This window comes from Balaenoptera physalus (genome assembly GCF_965194825.1).
Source record: "Balaenoptera physalus genome assembly, chromosome: 9".
In the NCBI taxonomy this organism is placed as follows: Eukaryota; Metazoa; Chordata; class Mammalia; order Artiodactyla; family Balaenopteridae; genus Balaenoptera; species Balaenoptera physalus.
The window spans coordinates 46,279,372-46,298,712 of record NC_138888.1 but is presented as its reverse complement, the minus strand read 5'-3'; the positions used below and the strand labels follow the sequence as shown (position 1 = coordinate 46,298,712).

The 19,341-nt window shown below is 36.1% G+C and overlaps 1 protein-coding gene across 3 annotated transcripts in view; it reads right to left on the bottom strand.

Annotated features, from left to right (window-relative positions):
- The window catches only part of HS3ST5 (heparan sulfate-glucosamine 3-sulfotransferase 5), a 277,255-nt gene that overhangs the window by 161,585 nt on the left and 96,329 nt on the right, over positions 1-19,341 (bottom strand). The window contains exon 1 of one of the 3 annotated variants that reach the window (XM_082475408.1): positions 16,810-16,914. The exons of the other annotated variants lie outside the window; for them this stretch is intronic. The gene's annotated coding sequence lies outside the window, so the exon portion shown is untranslated. Of the gene's footprint in view, positions 1-16,809; positions 16,915-19,341 lie in introns of those variants that run through there. 3 annotated transcript variants of the gene reach the window in all.

Here is a 19,341-nt window from a genome sequence, read left to right as displayed (position 1 = left end):
AACCAGATGTAGTCTTAAATTATAATTTTCAATTAATTTTACTTATTATAGAATACTTTAATTGAACTGTGTCATGGATATTGGAACAGATAGCAGATCCAATTTTTAGCTTGGTAGTCTTATAGGATTTACAAGTGTACAAAAGCAGGAGTAAAAACTGGTTGAATTACTCATTTTCTTACTTCATTTACCATCAGACAAAACCATTAAAATCTTGCTAAGTTCACAAAGTACTCATTAAGTCTTCTGGACCCTGTGTCTTTACAGCTGTTTTCTTTAACCATCCTCATCAATCATATAAAGTCATGAGCCTAATGTTATATATACTTTTTAATATACTTAAAATTTAAATTATGTTGGTTTAATAAATGATATGCCTGGAAATACATGTGAAAATTCTATTCTGTTCAATGAGAAACCCCAATTTTATCATTATATAAAGCCATGGTTATATCCTTCATTTCAAGCAAATTTAGAAACCATTTATAAGAACCAAACATACAGCATTTTAAGATGTATTATAATGCTTAAACTAAAAACTGTCTTAGAAAATTAACTGATATTGCTTTAATTGTTTAATTGTTTTTTGCATATGAAATTCCCTAGGCTTAGCAGACAGAGTTTTTTTATACTTTGCTTTGTGTTTTGAATATATTGCCTCTCTGCTCTATTAAATCTACTGGCATTATTTTCCAGTGAGTTACATAATTTTCCCTTATGAGGGTTCAGAGTTCTCACATGACTCTGTATCATTTCCTAAAGACTCTGAGGAACCCAGGGCCCAGGTGTTACTTAAGCTGTTTTCTAAACTCAGGACTTTACTATATATAACTTTCTCCTTCCACAATTTATTGAAAAATAATAATGTTGTATTACACTTGTACCATATATACTGATTAATAGGTAAGTAATTTCGTGACTCATAAATTATTTTTCAAAGAAAAAAATCTCAAAAGATCATTAAGAAAAGCTCACTTCTGGTACTGCTGAAGAAGTTATCAAATAACAGGCCATTTCTGGGAGCTTAGGCACACTCACTAATCAGGTGACTTTGTGAAATTCAAAGGTATGGTCAAACTCTCCTTAATTAAAAGGAAACATTATTTTAATAATAAGCATTGGGAAATCTTAGGTAGAGTGATTTGGCAAGGAAAGTATGGATTGTGATTTTTTTTTAAATTTTTATTTATTTATTTATGGCTGTGTTGGGTCTTCGTTTCTGTGCAAGGGCTTTCTCTAGTTATGGCAAGCGGGGGCCACTCTTCAGCGCGGTGCGCGGGCCTCTCATTATCGCGGCCTCTCTTGTTGGGGAGCACAGGCTCCAGACGCGCAGGCTCAGCAATTGTGGCTCACGGGCCTAGTCGCTCCGCGGCATGTGGGATCTTCCCAGACCAGGGCTCGAACCCGTGTCCCCTGTATTGGCAGGCAGATTCTCAACCACTGCACCACCAGGGAAGCCCTGGATTGTGATGTTTAAAGAATGGATTCCTGTCCTAGTTCTACTATTAATAGGCTTCCTGGCCCTACACACAACCATCTAACCTGCACAAATAACTTACCCTCTTTGGGACACATTTTTTCACACCTTTAAAATAAAGGCAGTTGGACTAGAATTTCTGGGATCATTTCCAGCTCACACAGGCGGTAATCTATAGCGTTGGTAGTTATGGCTGTACATGGTTATCAACATGAAAATAATTCTTAAATGGCATCACAAAATGAACTAAATTAGAAATGATTAATGGGTTGTTTTTTTTTAAATATGTGCTCAAATTTGGAGTTCAGTCCTTATTTTTCTGGGAATCAAGTAAGAATCTTATCTAAAGTGTCCAAAACCAGATACTCTCAAAATCCAGGTTAATTCTAGAAGTTAATATACTCTAACTTGATGCTTGAGTCTTTTTGAACTAATTAGGCACTGTGTAACATTATTGATGAAGATTATGGTTGCACTGATACTATAATTTAAAATTACTTCATGAATTATAAATTGTCAGAACAAAAGAAGGAAGTTTAAATTTAATATAACTTTTTATTCTTCATTGTTTGACCCCTTTGGAAATTCCACAGCACCCTTTGGAGAACACTTGTTAATTAGACTACCTATAATAAAACCAAGCTCTAAAGCTAAAATTTAATAAACACATGCAGTTGATTAATTTGGGGAACTCTAAGGTGAGTATCTCAAGTATGAATGTCAATGTATAGAAGCTTATCGGTAAAAAAAGAATATTTGAGCAATGGTCATTTGATAATGACTCCACCCTCCAAGTACAATCCTCATATTCTGATTTAAAGACAACCAAAATGAACATAGAGAAACACCTGCCAGAAGAGCTGGTACAAACAGTACTGGATCTGATCCTACTCCTGTCATATCATTCCCTCCCCCTTTTACCTTTAATCCACGTTTTCTTTCTTTCATACCTTTCATAATCACCGTCTATGATACTACATAATTCACTTACTTGGTAGGATTATTTTTTATTGTCTGCACGTCCTAAGAGAAAGCCATATTTTGCTCACTGATGCAGCTCAAGTCCTAGGACAGCCTGGCACTTAGTAATTATTAACCAAATACTTGTTGACTGAATGAAGAAATGGAGTTTGCAGTGGAATAAAATGTATCCAGGTATGGGTCTTGATTCTCAGCTGAAATCACAGTACTATACATAAAAAACCCCACCAAGCCAGTATAGTTTATAAAGTTCATATTGGGCTTGGCTGGACATTTACTTCTTCTGTTATAAAAAATCAATCATTGAATTTGGCAGTGTTGACCAGGCACAATGAAAATGTAGTTGTCATGGGATGGTGCATATGTACCTTACTCATTAAATAAGAGCAGTTAACAAAAGAACAAAGTTAATTCCCTGAACATCAGCATGAAGTTAGAAGAGCTTGCGGTTGACACCCATCAAATCTATTTGACTTTAGCCAACTTGATGAAACTGCCATCTAGAATTTTCTTATTCAAAGGATGAGACCAATATCTTAGTAACCTACATTATAGTAATGTGTGGTTTACATAATTCAATTTGAATTTATTACAGATACAATTATTTTAATACTAGGAGAAAAAAGATGCTATTCGAGCAATCTTTACTTTCTCAAACAAAGTAAGGAAAGTTTGAACCATATGGTTGAAGTTGAGGCCTAGTAAGAAAGAAATTAAACTGAAGAAAATGTATGTAAATTAGAGAAACTGTGCCATCTAGGGAAAAAATGCTACTGTAAAATATAATAGCTTCATTAAAAAAATATTTTTTGCTGAAGTAATATATCATACAGGCCAATGTACTACATTTTTATTTTTGAATATTTTTTCTCCTTTTGTTTTAATAGGAGTGTCACATGCTGGCATACATGGCATTTCTTTACAATTTTAGGTCAGAAAAAATAAGCTTTTTCCTCTCATAATTTTTCATGCTCTACAAAGTCTGCCATCATAAGCCACTTTGCATTTATTATAAATAGGTATTACATTAGGAAAGCAATTCAAATGTATTCCATTTCACTTGTGAAGCTAAGCGGCTTTGCATTATAACTAAGTTGAGTTAATGGGACTATGCTTAAAGAATGTGTTAACCTGGAACTGAAGTTACCTACTTGTTTCCTACTCAACTTAGGAGTCTACAAAATGAAGGCAGGAAACCTGCTGTGAGCAGGATAGGAAAATTATTATAATCTGCATTCCTAAATTGAACGAGAATTTTTGCTCAGCAGAAACCTCTTGACTGCAAAAACTCTGAAACTGTATCCTGCTGTCAAGAATACCTGTTGGGGTGGGGGGGAATCCAAACATCCCACTTTTCTTCAAATCAAATAAGTGTAAGGCATACATTTACAGTCTTAGTGGAAGCTATCTTTCTTTTCACAAAGAGAAGCAACTTGTAACCCTTTCTGCTGAAAATGAAAAAAAAATTTTCATTAATCAAGTACTTACTTCTTGGTTAATAGGTAGTTTTAACCCTCTTTGATATCAAAATACTTTCTCTTGAAAATAAATTTCAGTATACATGTTTTGCTTTACAATACAGAAGGTGACATTCTTTTGTTTTAGTCCAGCACCTAAAATACAGATTATTGATATTTCTTGGGATGTTTTTAGAAGTTTGCTGAACAAACTCTTATGGTAGCCCTTAAAGCCATTATTTATTCATGATTGTATACCTTTATTATGTATTACACATATCAGCTTTCACATAAAGTTTTTCTTTTGTCTTAGTTAATGCCTTTGGCCCTAAGCATCACTTTTTCTGATATTAAGATTCTAACTCCTAATTTCTTTAGATTGTATTTGCCTAGTACACTTGTTTTAAAATTGTTTTTAGTACCGTTTTATTTTAGTGGACTAGGTAATAAACCAGTTGGATGTGAATGTGTGTACTGGGTTGTGAGGCAATATTTTTTTTTACTCTGGATTTTGTCAAAAAGGCATGAAATCCACTGGTATAGTTATTGACAGAGAAAATTTGTGATATCCTAAGTATTCCATTGAAGCAAAAACCCCATTAACCACAGCTGTTTTCAAACAATTAGAAACATGCCATCAGAAAAGTACCAAAGTACCAAATGGTATCAGGGGAAATGGAAGTTTGAGTTGAATGCCCAAAGAGTAATTGAGAATGTGAAAAGAAAATGTTGTTTTTATAAATCTTAAAATAGTAAGTGCTAAGATAATCATGACTGCCATCATGGTATGACTGACCATAAAACTCTGAAAGGAAATCCCTTATGGGATTAGCAGAATTATGCGTGGTTTGGTAAAGTGTGACCCGTCTCGATACCCAGCACCAGCAATTGCCATTTTGTGACTCTGCTACCTTCCCCTTTCCATCTGCTCTTTGCAGTCTTACATTAAAAACCTAATTTTTACAGGCTTCCCACCAATACGTAGGCCTCGTCTCCAGGTCCTTGTTTTCTCCATTATCCCCTCTAACCAGTTAGAGCTCAAGTCCTGATAATTCTTCCTTCAAAAGATGCATTGCATCCATGTCTTTCTCTTTCCACTTCCCTTCTCACCTCTTGTCCTGACTATCGTTTTAACCACCTATCCATCCCCTCTACTCTACTCAGCCTATCCTTTCATTTTCAAATTTTTAAATAACTTTGTTGTTGTTGTATCCCGGTATCTGTATAGACAGAATTTGGTTCAGCACTGTGATCCAAGCTGAAAATATTTTCTTTAACAAAAATCTATATATTTCTTTACATTTATTGATATGAAAGATACAACAAACCTATTTTGTCATAATATTTTTAAGTTTTCTATTAAAGGTTTTAAGTCTTAAAAAACTTTCATTATATGATCTGTTTTCTTTGCTTAATATATGTATGTAACTTCTTAAGAATATTTAATAGAGTGCACATTTTCTTCTAATTTGTAACTTTATAAGTTCATATGATACCCTACATATAAAGTTTGTAACATCATATAATAACTTGATCTTCTATATCTTTAGAATATTCACTATTTCCCTATTATGACTGATAGAAAAAGTAGCATTTTTCCCCCTCTGTCTCCCCATTCTTTTTCACCTAATGTTGAGCATTAACATGACCTTCCTTAGTGTCTTTTTTTTCTAGCTTATACTTTTATGACTTGATTTGTCAGGTTTAAGTGGTATCTGATTCATAGATATTGAGAATAAAGCAATCAGCTAACTTTATATACCAGTTTCTGTTGTGTCCTCCTAATTTTTGTTAGTTACTTTAGTTCTACAGGATATTATATTTTTATGCTCTATTCTGTCACCCTAATCTCCATATCTGTTTTAGATTTAGTTTTAGAATTAAATACATTCAATGCTCACAAGCAGTCATTTTTCAGTAGTGTCTACAGTCATCTCTTGGTTTGATGGAGTTTGTCCTCTAATAGTTGCCTCAAGAAGGGCTCATGATAGCAACATTTCCTGAATTCCATTATGTTCAGAATATTTGTCTCTAGCTTTTATACCTTGAAGCCAGTCCGGCAGGTTATAAAACCCTTGGTACCCACTTTCTTTTCCTGTAATGATGGTGAATTCACTATCTCCCAAGGCATCCTATCTCATTGTTGGATATCTCATGTGTTACTAGGTGGGTTTCTTTTTGTTTTTAAGTTTTGCCAAAATTGGTCTCTTTGTAAATTTCTAATAGAGTAGCCTACAGCCTCTTCTACGTAGAACTCTCCAAATATTTCTCTTCTCCAGGATAAAAGTAACAAGTCATTGAAGGAAAGTTCTCCAGAGTACCTTTTAGTAGACTTAAGGATTTGTTTATTCAGTCAGCTCAAGTCATTGCATCTTCCTTGCGCTTCTTGTGCCTTCCTCATAGCACTCTTTTAAAGCAAGTCAGAGTTAGCATTTTAGAGGGACCATTGGGATCATCTAGTACAAAGGCATCATTTTAGGAAGAAGGAACAGGCCCAGGGAGAGGCAAAGAGATTTTCCCAAGGTCAGTCTGCTACCAGGAAACTGAGTCTAACTTTGAACCCCAGTGATCCCCAGGCAAACATTCTTTCCACTTCACTGAGTCCTTCAAAAATACAATGATCAATTTTTGTGTGTGTGTGTGTGTGTGTGTGTGTGTGTGTGTGTGTGTGGTGAGAATATTGAAAATCTCTTCTCTTAATTATGTGGGGTAATGAATGTGCTAACTAACCTTATCATGGTAATCATGGTATCATGGTAGTTGCATTATATAAATGTATCATATATAAATGTATCAAATCATCACATTGTACACCTTAAGCTTACACAATGTTATACATTAATTATATTTCAATAAAGATGGAAAAAATACAATGATAAAAAATGTTTCAATGCACTTAAAGAACTCAATGTATGCCCCATCACATAAGGGAAATTACCTAATGTCTGCTAGATGATTATCATTTCATTTCTTATTCCAGCTACGTACAAAACAATACAAAATACAGGATAGCCATATCAGAGAATTTAAAGTGGGTTTGCTGTTCATTTACACAAATTGTCACTTTCATTTTCTGTTTCTTGAAACTGACAAACTTCAGATAAATGCAGATTTCATTTTCCTACTGTAAACTCTCTAAACCATCATTTTGAAATCAAATTACACAGCTTATGCTTAAAACATAAGGGCCAGATTCTATCTTCAAATACACCACCCACTCTCTAACAGCAGAATTTGGCCCTAAAAACCCATTAACAAATATTGTCATTAAACTAAAGAGCTAATTACTTTGAATTCAGACAGAATAAACAAAATCATAGGCCAAACTCAGCTGGTAGTAATAATGGTAAGACTAACCGTATGTTACACTGGAGATTTAAAGAACAAAGACGTACTAACACTAATGTAACCAAACATAGAAAATTATCTTCCAAATGGAGCAAACTATTATAGTTAGAAAATTCCTGAAAGCACATTGGAATTACATGATACAAGAAATAAAGAATATTCTAAGAAATTAATGTCATAATTCAAAAATTTCAGTGTTTAATGAGGAGGGAAATGAGAAATTTATCTACTGCAATATTCCACAAATGAAGAATTACATCTAAAAATCATTTTGATCTGATTGGAAGTACTATTCTCATATTCAAATCAGTTTAATACTACAAGATGCAAGAGCCTTGCTTTAAGGCTATTTTAAATAACCATTAGCAGGACTACTTTATAGTTCTATGAAAGTGAACTTCCCAGATAACTGAACATTTTCTCGGCTCTTAAAAAATATGTTAAAATTACTTTAATAATATATACTTCAGAAAAAGTTTTATAAATCCTGAGGAGCAATAAAAATTAGCCATAATTTCATCAATCCATCATAACCATGAATAATATTATGATGTAGATCATTTCAATTTTCTTCCTATGCATCTGTAGCTTTTCTTAATCAAAATGGGACCATACCACAACACAGTTTGTAACTTGTTGTTTTCATTTACAATATATTATGAGCATTTTGCCACATCAATTTTACTTTTGCTACATCAATTTAAATGACTGTCCAACTTCTCAAATTGAGAATAATAGACATTTTAATTATTCTGGATATCTCACAAATATCATTATTACACTGTTTCATAATAACACTAATACTCCCCAGAGATTCCTACATATTTAAATCTCCTTTCTCCTATACTGAATGGTCCCAGATGGCTCTACTGCTCTAAAGCTCTATCTTACATTCAGCTCTTTTTCCCTCTCTCTCAATATAGGATTTCCAGATACAGCTAACCCAGGCTGAAATAAACCTAAATTTTGCTATTTTCATTTCTAGATCAATGACATGGTAGATTACCTACTGACAACTAAAATAATACATGATTTCAAATTGAATTACATTTATAAGTACCCAGGTATTTTCTTCACTTCCTCAAACTTCATCTTGGAGGAAAAATTCCTCCTACCTTTCTCCCTCAAGAAATCATTATTGCAAAACACTTGGCTAGTTTCTCCTTGTTAATAAGTCATACCTGACCAGATTGATGTTTACTGCTCTTTGTATTAAGGTTTTTACCAGCAAGTTTGGAAGACAAAAGAATGCTATGATACATGAGGGGACCAGACTAGATCGCAATGGTCCATTTCTGCTCTAAAACTTTATGCTTCTATAAAGTTTCTGTATTTATTCTTTTGTTGTGTATTTTACTTCATGAGTATGGAGGCTGTTTCACTCAGGTTCCCTGATTGTAAGTTTTCTATAGGGAGCCACAATTTAAGATAAATAAGCCAATGATAATGAACATGACTCGCTTGAGGACACAATTCTATTCTTTCTCCACCTGCTCCTCTGCAAAGAAAAAAAAAAAGAAGATGAAAGAAAGAAAGCGTGGAAAAGTAGTTTCTACATTTTTCTGAAATTGAAGAATTATAAAAGATCTGCACTAAACGCTTTATGAAATCTTATTTGGAGACTCTGTTGAACCATAAACTTGAATACTATATATTTAAGGATTTTTACTATCTTGTGTACTACAAATTTTAGAATTTTATCATCAGATGGCAATCTTATTATTGAAAACAGTTCTAACAACAAATGTACATGAAAATTCATTGTTAGAGTTAATCCAATTCTGTAAATCTTTTATTTTAGTTATTTTCAGTGTTGCTTTATTTCATTTTATTATTTTTTAATTTTTTACTGAAGTATAGTTGATTTACAATGTTGTGTTAGTTTCTGGTGTGCAGCAAAGTGATTCAGTTATACATACATATGTTCTTTTTAAAATTTTTATGCTGCTTTATTTTATGCATATAACTGTATTCATTTTCTTTGTGTAATACTAATAGGTAATGTGTAGCTAACTTGCATTATAGGGGCACACTTCTTTTTGATTAGGGTTTATTTTTGCCTTTTGATATTTTATGGACAAGAAAGTCTGTACAATATGAATAAGTTCACACAAAGACTAACAGAAAAGAAAATAGCTATAAGCCTGAAACTCAAAGGATTTTGATTAAAAACTTCACTCTTCACTGCAAAAGTAATATCATATTGAACCTTTAAAAAAAAATCATCACAATTTAAGGTCTGAATATGTCCATACCAGCCTCTTCTTTTACTGAAATAAAAATGCAAACCTTTTATAAACTTAAAATTGCAAATAATAAAGATGAAGTTGCTAAATTATATATAGGAAACAGAAATAAAATAAAGTAATATTCAATGAATGTACATTTACCCTGTTATAAATATAGCATGTGATTTCTAAGGTTTAATCTGCAGAGGAAAAGAGTAGCTAAAGGCATATTAAGCAGATCTGTTCTTTTCAGATCTAAGGCTAAGTTTTCAAACGAAGAGAAAAAGAAAAAACCCTCAAAAAAAAAAATGCTTACCCAACCCTCAGTAGTAATTCATTATTATCATCCTCTAGATATTTCTTAGAATTAGATCCACAAACATCTGAATAAATTAAAACATTATGTGGAACAGAGAAACAGCTAAAGAGAGCAATGGCAGGACTGTCACTCTAAAAGAGAGATAGAGACATCGGGGAAATTAGCTCATCATACTGAACTTTAAAAAGGAATACTGGAGGAGCCACGGAGGAGAGCGCAGCAACAGGGGTGCGGAGGGCAAAGCGGAGAGATTCCCGCACAGAGGAGCGGTGCCGACCAGTACTCACCAACCCGAGAGGCTTGTCTGCTCACCCGCCGGGGCGGGCGGGGCTGGGAGCTGAGGCTCGGGCTTCGGTCGGATCGCAGGGAGAGGACTGGGGTTGGAGGCGTGAACACAGCCTGAAGGGGTTAGAGCACCACAGCTAGCCGGGAGGGAGTCCGGGGAAAAGTCTGGAGCTGCCCAAGAGGCAAGAGACCATTGTTTCGGGGTGCGCGAGGAAAGGGGATTCAGAACACCGCCTAAACGAGCTCCAGAGATGGGCGCGGGCCGCGGCTATCAGCGCGGACCCCAGAGACGGGCCTGAGATGCTAAGGCTGCTGCTGCTGCCACCAAGAAGCCTGTGTGCGAGCACAGGTCACACTCCACACCTCCCCTCCCGGGAGCCTGTGCAGCCCGCCACTGCCAGGCTCCCGTGATCCAGGGACAACTTCCCCAGGAGAACGCACGGCGCGCCTCAGGCTGGTGCAACGTCACACTAGCCTCTGCCGCTACAGGCTCACCCCACATCCATATCCCTCCCTCCCCCCGGCCTGAGTGAGCCAGCGCCCCCGAAGCAGCTGCTCCTTTAACCTTGTCCTGTGTGAGTGAAGAACAGACGCCCTCAGGCGACCTACACGCAGAGGCGGGGCCAAACCCAAAGCTGAACCCCGGGAGCTCTGTGAGCAGAGAAGAGAAAGGGAAATCTCTCCCAGCAGCCTCAGGAGCAGCGGATTAAAATTCCACAATCAACTTGATGTACCTGCATCTGTGGAATACCTGAATAGACAACCAATCATCCCAAATTGAAGCAGTGGACTTTGAGAGCAACAATATATATATATTTTTCCCTTTTTCTCTTTTTGTGAGTCTGTATGTGTATGCTTCTGTGTGTGACTTTCTCTGTATAGTTTTGCTTTTACCATTTGTCCTAGGGTTCTGTCTGTCCATTATTTTTTCTTTTTTTAGTATAGTTTTTAGCGCTTGCTATCATTGGTGGATTTGTTTTTTGGTTTGGTTGCTCTCTTCTTTCTTTCTTTCTTTTTTCTTTAATTACTTAAAAATTTTTTTTAATAATTATTTTTTATTTTAATAACTTAATTTAATTTAATTTAATTCTATCTTCTTCTTTCGTCTCCCTTTTATTCTGAGCCTTGTGGATGACAGGTTTTTGGTGCTCCAGCCAGGCATCAGGGCTGTGCCTCTGAGGTGGGAGAGCCAAGGTCAGGACATTGGTCCACAAGGGACCTCACAGCTCCACGTGAAATAAAACACCAAAAACCTCCCAGAGATCTCCATCTCAATGCCAAGACCCACCTCCACTCAACGACCAGCAAGCTACAGTGCTGGACACCCTATGCCAAACAACTAGCAAGACAGGAACACAACCCCACCCATTAGCACAGAGGCCGCCTAAAATCATAATAAGGCCACAGACACCCCAAAACACAACATCAGATGTGGACCTGTCCACCAGAAAGACGAGATCCAGCCTCATCCACCAGAACACAGGCACTAATCTCCTCCACCAGGAAGCCTACACAACCCACTGAACCAACCTTAGCCACTGGGGACAGACACCAGAAACAATGGGAACTAAGAACCTGCAGCCTGTGAAAAGGAGACCCCAAACACAGTAAGTTAAGCAAAATGAGAAGACAGAGAAACACATAGCAGATGAAGGAGCCAGGTAAAAACACACCAGACCTAAAAAATGAAGAGGAAATAGGCAGTCTACCTGAAAAAGAATTCAGAATAATGATAGTACGATGATCCAAAATCATGGAAATAGAATGGAGAAAATACAAGAAACGTTTAACAAGGACCTAGAAGAACTAAAGAGCAAACAAACAGTGATGAACAACACAATAAATGAAATTAAAAATTCTCTAGAAGGGATCAATAGCAGAATAACTGAAGCAGAAGAACGGATAAGTGACCTGGATGATAAAATAGTGGAAATAACTACTGCAGAGCAGAACAAAGGAAAAAGAATGAAAACAATTGAGGACAGTCTCAGAGACCTCTGGGACAACATTAAACACACCAACATTCGAATCAGGAGTCCCAGAAGAAGAAGAGAAATAGAAAGTGACTGAGAAAATATTTGAAGAGATTATAGTTGAAAACTTCCCTAATAAGGGAAAGGAAATAGTTAATCAAGTCCAGGAAGCACAGAGAGTCCCATACAGGATAAATCCAAGGAAAAACATGCCAAGACACATATTAATCAAACCATCAAAAATTAAATACAAAGAAAAAATATTAAAAGCAGCAAGGGAAAAACAACAAATAACATACAAGGGAATCCCCATAAGGGTAACAGCTGATCTTTCAGCAGAAACTCTGCAAGCCAGAAGGGAGTGGCAGGACATATTTAAAGTGATGAAGAGGAAAAAACTACAACCAAGATTACTCTACCCAGCAAGGATCTCATTCAGATTTGATGGAGAAATTAAAACCTTTACAGACAAGCAAAAGCTAAGAGAATTCAGCACCACCAAACCAGCTTTACAACAAATGCTAAAGGAACTTCTCTAGGAAGGAAACACAAGAGAAGGAAAAGACCTGCAACAAAAACCCAAAACAATTAAGAAAATGGTAATAGGAAGATACATATCGATATTTACCTTAAATGTAAATGAATTAAATGCTCCAACCAAAAGACACAGACTGGCTGAATGGATACAAAAACAATACTCATATATATGCTGTCTACAAGTGACCCACTTCAGACCTAGGGACACATACAGACTGAAAGTGAGGGGATGGAAAAAGACATTCCATGGAAATGGAAATGGAAATGGAAATGGAAATCAAAAGAAAGCTGGAATAGCAATTCTCATATCAGACAAAATGGACTTAAAGACTATTACAAGAGACAAAGAAGGACACCACATAAGGATCAAGGGATCAATCCAAGAAGAAGATATAACAATTGTAAATATTTATGCACCCAACATAGGAGCACCTCAATACATAAGGCAAATACTAACAGCCATAAAAGGGGAAATCGACAGTAACACAATCATAGTAGGGGACTTTAACACCCCACATTCACCAATGGATAGATCATCCAAAATGAAAATTAATAAGGAAACACAAGCTTTAAATGATACATTAAACAAGATGGACTTAATTGATATTTATAGGACATTCCATCCAAAAACAACAGAATACTTTCTTCTCAAGTGTTCATGGAACATTCTCCAGGATATATCATATCTAGGGTCACAAATCAAGCCTTGGTAAATTTCAGAAAATTGAAATTGTATCAAGTATCTTTTCCAACCACAACGCTATGAGACTAGATATCAGTTACAGGGAAAAATCTGTAAAAAATACAAACACATGGAGGCTACACAATACACTACTTAATAACCAAGAGATCACTGAAGAAATCAAAGAGGAAATCAAAAGATACCTAGAAACAAATGACAATGAAAACACGATAACCAAAACTTATAGGATGCAGCAAAAGCAGTTCTCAGAGGGAAGTTTATAGCAATACAATCCTACCTTAAGAAACAAGAAACATCTCAAATAAACAACCTAACCTACTAAAGCAATTAGAGAAAGAAGAACAAAAAAACGCCAAAGTTAGCAGAAGGAAAGAAATCATAAAGATCAGATCAGAAATAAATGAAACAGAAATGAAGGAAACGATAGCAAAGATCAGCAAAACTAAAAGCTGGTTCTTTGAGAAGATAAACAAAATTGAGAAACTATTAGCCAGACTCATCAGGAAAAAAAGGGAGAAGACTCAAATCAACAGAATTAGAAATGAAAAAGGAGAAGTAACAACTGACACTGCAGAAATACAAAGGATCATGAGAGATTACTACAAGCAACTCTATGCCAATAAAATGGACAACCTGGAAGAAATGGACAAATTGTTAGAAAGGCACAACCTTCCGAGACTGAACCAGGAAGAAATAGAAAATATGAACAAACCAATCACAAGCACTGAAATTGAAACTGTGATTAAAAATCTTCCAACAAACAAAAGCCGAGGAAGAGACGGCTTCACAGGCGAATTCTATCAAACATTTAGAGAAGAGCTAACACCTATCCTTCTCAAACTCTTCCAAAATATAGCAGAGGAAGGAACACTCCCAAACTCATTCTACGAGGCCACCATCATCACCCTGATACCAAAACCAGACAAAGATGTCACAAAGAAAGAAAACTACAGGCCAATAGCACTGATGAACATAGATGCAAAAATCCTCAACAATATACTAGCAAACAGAATCCAACAGCACATTAAAAGGATCATACACCATGATCAAGTGGGGTTTATCCCAGGAATGCAAGGACTCTTCAATATATGCAAATCAATCAATGTGATACACCATATTAACAAATTGAAGGAGAAAAAAACATATGATCATCTCAATAGATGCAGAGAAAGCTTTCGACAAAATTCCACACCCATTTATGATAAAACCTCTCCAGAAGGTAGGCATAGAGTGAACTTACCTCAACATAATAAAGGCCATGTATGACAAACCCACAGCCAACATCGTCCTCAATGGTGAAAAACTGAAAGCATTTCCACTAAGATCGGGAACAAGACAAGGTTGCCCACTCTCTCCACTATTATTCAACATAGTTTTGGAAGTTTTAGCCACAGCAATCAGAGAAGACAAAGAAATAAAAGGAATCCAAATTGGAAAAGAAGAAGTAAAGCTGTCACTGTTTGCAGATGACATGATACTATACATAGAGAATCCTAAAGATGCCACCAGAAAACTGCTAGAGCTAATCAATGAATTTGGTAAAGTAGCAGGATACAAAATTAATGCACAGAAATCTCTTGCATTCCTATACACTAATAATGAAAAATCTGAGAGTGAAATTAAGAAAACACTCCCATTTACCATTTCAACAAAAAGAATAAAATACCTAGGGATAAACCTACCTAAGGAGACAAAAGACCTGTATGCAGAAAATTATAAGATACTGATGAAAGAAATTAAAGATGATACAAAAGATGGAGAGATATACCATGTTCTTGGATTGGAAGTGGGTCACTTTTGAAAATGACTATACTACCCAAAGCAATCTACAGATTCAATGCAATCATCAAACTACCACTGGCATTGTTCACAGAAGTAGAACAAAAAATTTCACAATTTGTATGGAAACACAAAAGACTCCGAATAGCCAAAGCAATCCTGAGGAAGAAAAACGGAGCTGGTGGAATCAGGCTCCCTGCCTTCAGACTATACTACAAAGCTACAGTAGTCAAGACAGTATGGTACTGGCACAAAAACAGAAATATAGATCAATAGAACAGGACAGAAAGTCCAGAGATAAACCCACGCACCTACGGTCACCTTATCTTTGACAAAGGAGGCAAGAATATACAGTGGAGAAAAGACAGCCTCTTCAATAAGTGGTGCTGGGAAAACTGGACAGCTACATGGAAAAGAATGAAATTAGAACACTCCCTAACACCATACACAAAAATAAACTCAAAATGGATTAAAGACCTAAATGTAAGACCAGACACTATCAAACTCTTAGAGGAAAACATAGGCAGAACGCTTTATGACATAAATCACAGCAAGATCCTTTTTGACCCACCTCCTAGAGAAATGGAAATAAAAACAAAAATAAACAAATGGGACCTAATGAAACTTCAAAGCTTTTGCACAGCAAAGGAAGCCATAAACAAGATGAAAAGACAACCCTCAGAATGGGAGAAAATATTTGCAAATGAAGCAACTGACAAAGGATTAATCTCCAAATTTACAAGCAGCTCATGCAGCTCAATATCAAAAAGACAAACAACCCAATCCAAAAATGGGCAGAAGACCTAAATAGACATTTCTCCAAAGAAGATATACAGATTGCCAACAAACACATGATAGAATGCTCAACATCATTAATCATTAGAGAAATACAAATCAAAACTACAATGAGATATCATCTCACACTCGTCAAAATGGCCATCATCAAAACAAAACAAAAAAATGGTCATGAAGAAACTAGGGCCAAGACGGGAATAAAGACGCAGACCTACTAGAGAATGGACTTGAGGACACGGGGAGGGGGAAGGGTAAGCTGGGACAAAGTGAGAGAGTGGCATGGACATATATACACTACCAAATGTAAAATAGATAGCTAGTGGGAAGCAGCCGCATAGCACAGGGAGATCAGTTCGGTACATTGTGACACAATTGTTCTTGTGACTGAAAGAAACAAACCACATAAAACCCCTTTAAATGAAGTTTGAAAATTAGAAGTACATTATTTTAAATGCCAACTTCCATGTTTCTCAAAGGCCCAAGACCCACTTTCATCAGGATCTTTTGGGGGTGAGTACCTGTAAAAATGCAGATTGCTGGACCATATCCCAGTCTAGTAAATCTAACTCTCTGTGAAATATGCCCAGGAATCAGCATTTTAAGAACCGCTCTCTCCCCTCACGTCACTCTCATGAATATTAGAATTTAGGAACCACTGTATGCCATGCTTTTTTGTGTGAAACTGATTTCAGATATCAAGATAACCACTGTGCCTTGCTTGTATTTATATTTACATGACATATAACAACTTTTGAACTTTGTATTTTATTTACCATTTTTTGCTGCAGAACTACACATAGCTGGCTATTTTCCTTATATTCAACAACTGCTTTTACTTTTGTATATTTTAAAAAATATATTAAATATTCACTTTTGATGTAATTAAGAGTTACACAAGAATGTGAGTTACTTCCAAAGTTCTCTTACCTTCAAATCCTTATTGTTATTCAGAACGTTCTGAACATATACAATGGAAATTTTCAAGAAGAATATATGCAGTGGATTCTCTGTTTAATTTTCAAGTGTTTCAGGGCTGGCCAAGGAGACTCCTGAGGTGGACACCAGAAACACCGTTGAGAAGGGAAGACAGCAATGCGGAAGCCTCTGGGTACCTGATCACCTCTGAACAGAAAGAAAAACAAGTAGTCGGTCACCTGAAATTCACAGAGAATCTGCTATGGAGAAGGTTATTTTCAGTAAACTAGCGCTGTTACTAAATTTAAACTTGGCCTGGGTTCGCTGCTCCCTGATTTAGCACCGTTGTTATTTAAAATTTCATATCACTGTGAAGTCAGAATTGCATGATGCTGTTGCCTGCAGAGGATTCTGGTTGAATTCATATTGCTTTAATTGACTATTTTTCTAAACATTGCATCAAGTAGTATAATTACTAATTTTATTTTTGATATGCAGGTGCTACATTTTGGTGCTGAATTTCTTCCTAAGTCAAGGCTGATGAGGTCTTTTGGAAATAGATCCTTATGTGAGACTCTATCACATCTCATAAAAGATAAAATGTGATACTTTTACTAAATCCCAATGGAATCATCTGGTATTTTTGCTATGTTTTCTTTCACATGGGTAATGCTTGCCAAGATAATTAGACATAAATAAAAATTATATCCTTTGTAGTCAATATGTGTTGCCTACTCAGGGAAACCAAAATTCTAGCTTCTTTGTTGCATGAGTTAAGCAGGTGTTAGTAGTAGCTAATGCAAAAAGAGAATAAAACATCCATTTTAAAAATTGGTAAGTAATCATGCAAATATTCTCCCAAAGGGTAGAGGAAGCATCATGCACAGATAAATACAAAGTCAAATACAAAATAAGAGTGTAATACATATGTAAGCACAGAGCACACTGTAGAACGATAGGTTTTCACGGAAAAGCTTACTGTTTGGCTACCCAAAAACCATTTGCCACTTTCTTCTTGCTTGCTATGACTCACACAAATAGAGAACAGAAAATCAAATGTTCACTCTCCTGGTCTCCCTTACTGCTAAGAGTGGTCATGCGATCCCATTCTGGCCCATGAACTATAAGAAGTACACTGGGTTAGAAATCCAGGCAGAAATTTGTTTTATTGATAAATAGAAAGATTCCTTCTCCCCCTCTCTTTACCACACAATTGCTTGCCTTGAATGAGGCTGTGATACTTGGAGGTAGAGCAGTCACCTTGTCACCGTGATGTAAAACACAACAAAAGTCCAGAGAAACTCAAAGATATCGGCCCTGTTATAGATGAGCAACTGAACCAACACTACTAACTGTTTCCTTTGGAATTGTACTTGTTTAAACCAATGGGTTTTCTGTTGCTTGCTAACAGAATCACTGTAGGTTGACGAAATGCTCAAAAAACATTTGTTAAACAGTAAGTGCCACTGCTATGATTGTAGTGATATCTATCTTTATAAATTGCAAAGTAATCTGCAAGTTCTCATTCTATGGAGTCAAGGACAGCTTTCATTCTGACAGAGGTTGGAACTTGCCTTCTTTTGACTCCTAGGAAAGTTGTGCGTGTGGGGAATAATGGGTCACAAGGTGGTGGTAACTAACTAGAATGAAATGAAATGAAAAGCCTAGCTCAGAGCTAAGTTGGGAATAAAAGGGTCAAGTACTACAGTAAAAGAAAGGATTTCATTTTTGCCTCAGTGCCAAAGCTACCACATTAGTTGAAATCTCAGTGGAAGAGTTTGAAGTTCCACCATTATTATCTTGCTAAGTCTCTTGGATTCTTCTTCTGAAATATTGTTCACATCCATTACTTCATTACTGGCTTCCTTTCATCAACATTTCTTACTCAATCACAGTCTGGGTTTTCACTTTCTCTTTCCTAAACTATTGCTATACACTCTTGAACAGATTTCTTTTTCTGTTTTTCTTAAACATTGCCATATGTACTATAGTTGCCTCAAGACTTAATTTTTTGAAATAATTTCATTGGATGCCTCTTCTGTTCAAAACACAAGAACTTTTGGTCTATTAGATTAAGAACAAGGTCTTTAACTTGGCATTTAAGACTCCTTATAACATAACTCCTTCTAGATTTCCTATCTCCCTTCCCCAATACTCTAGGTAGTTTAGTGAGAGGATTTGTCTCCATTCCAGAGGTACACCCTGACTAGGTTAAAATAATCCGTGTACCTCAATCTCTACCTACAATATTAGCGATGAGCACACAACCTTAATAGGTCAATGATCTCCATTCTGGGGTTTTCATTGCCCTATTGTGTAAATAAATAAATAAATAAATGAACTTTGTTTTTCTTGCTGGACATAAGCATATGAACATGTAGCATCTGGAACTACTAGCAACCACCTTGGGATCATCAGAGGAGAACTTGCTAGAACTTAAGTCAACACCAAGGAAATAGCTGAAAAACAGGAAAAAAGGATCTGAGTTCTGAGCTTGGTGTTTCACCCCAGGACAGAGCTTTGCTTGCAGGTAGAATACCCTGA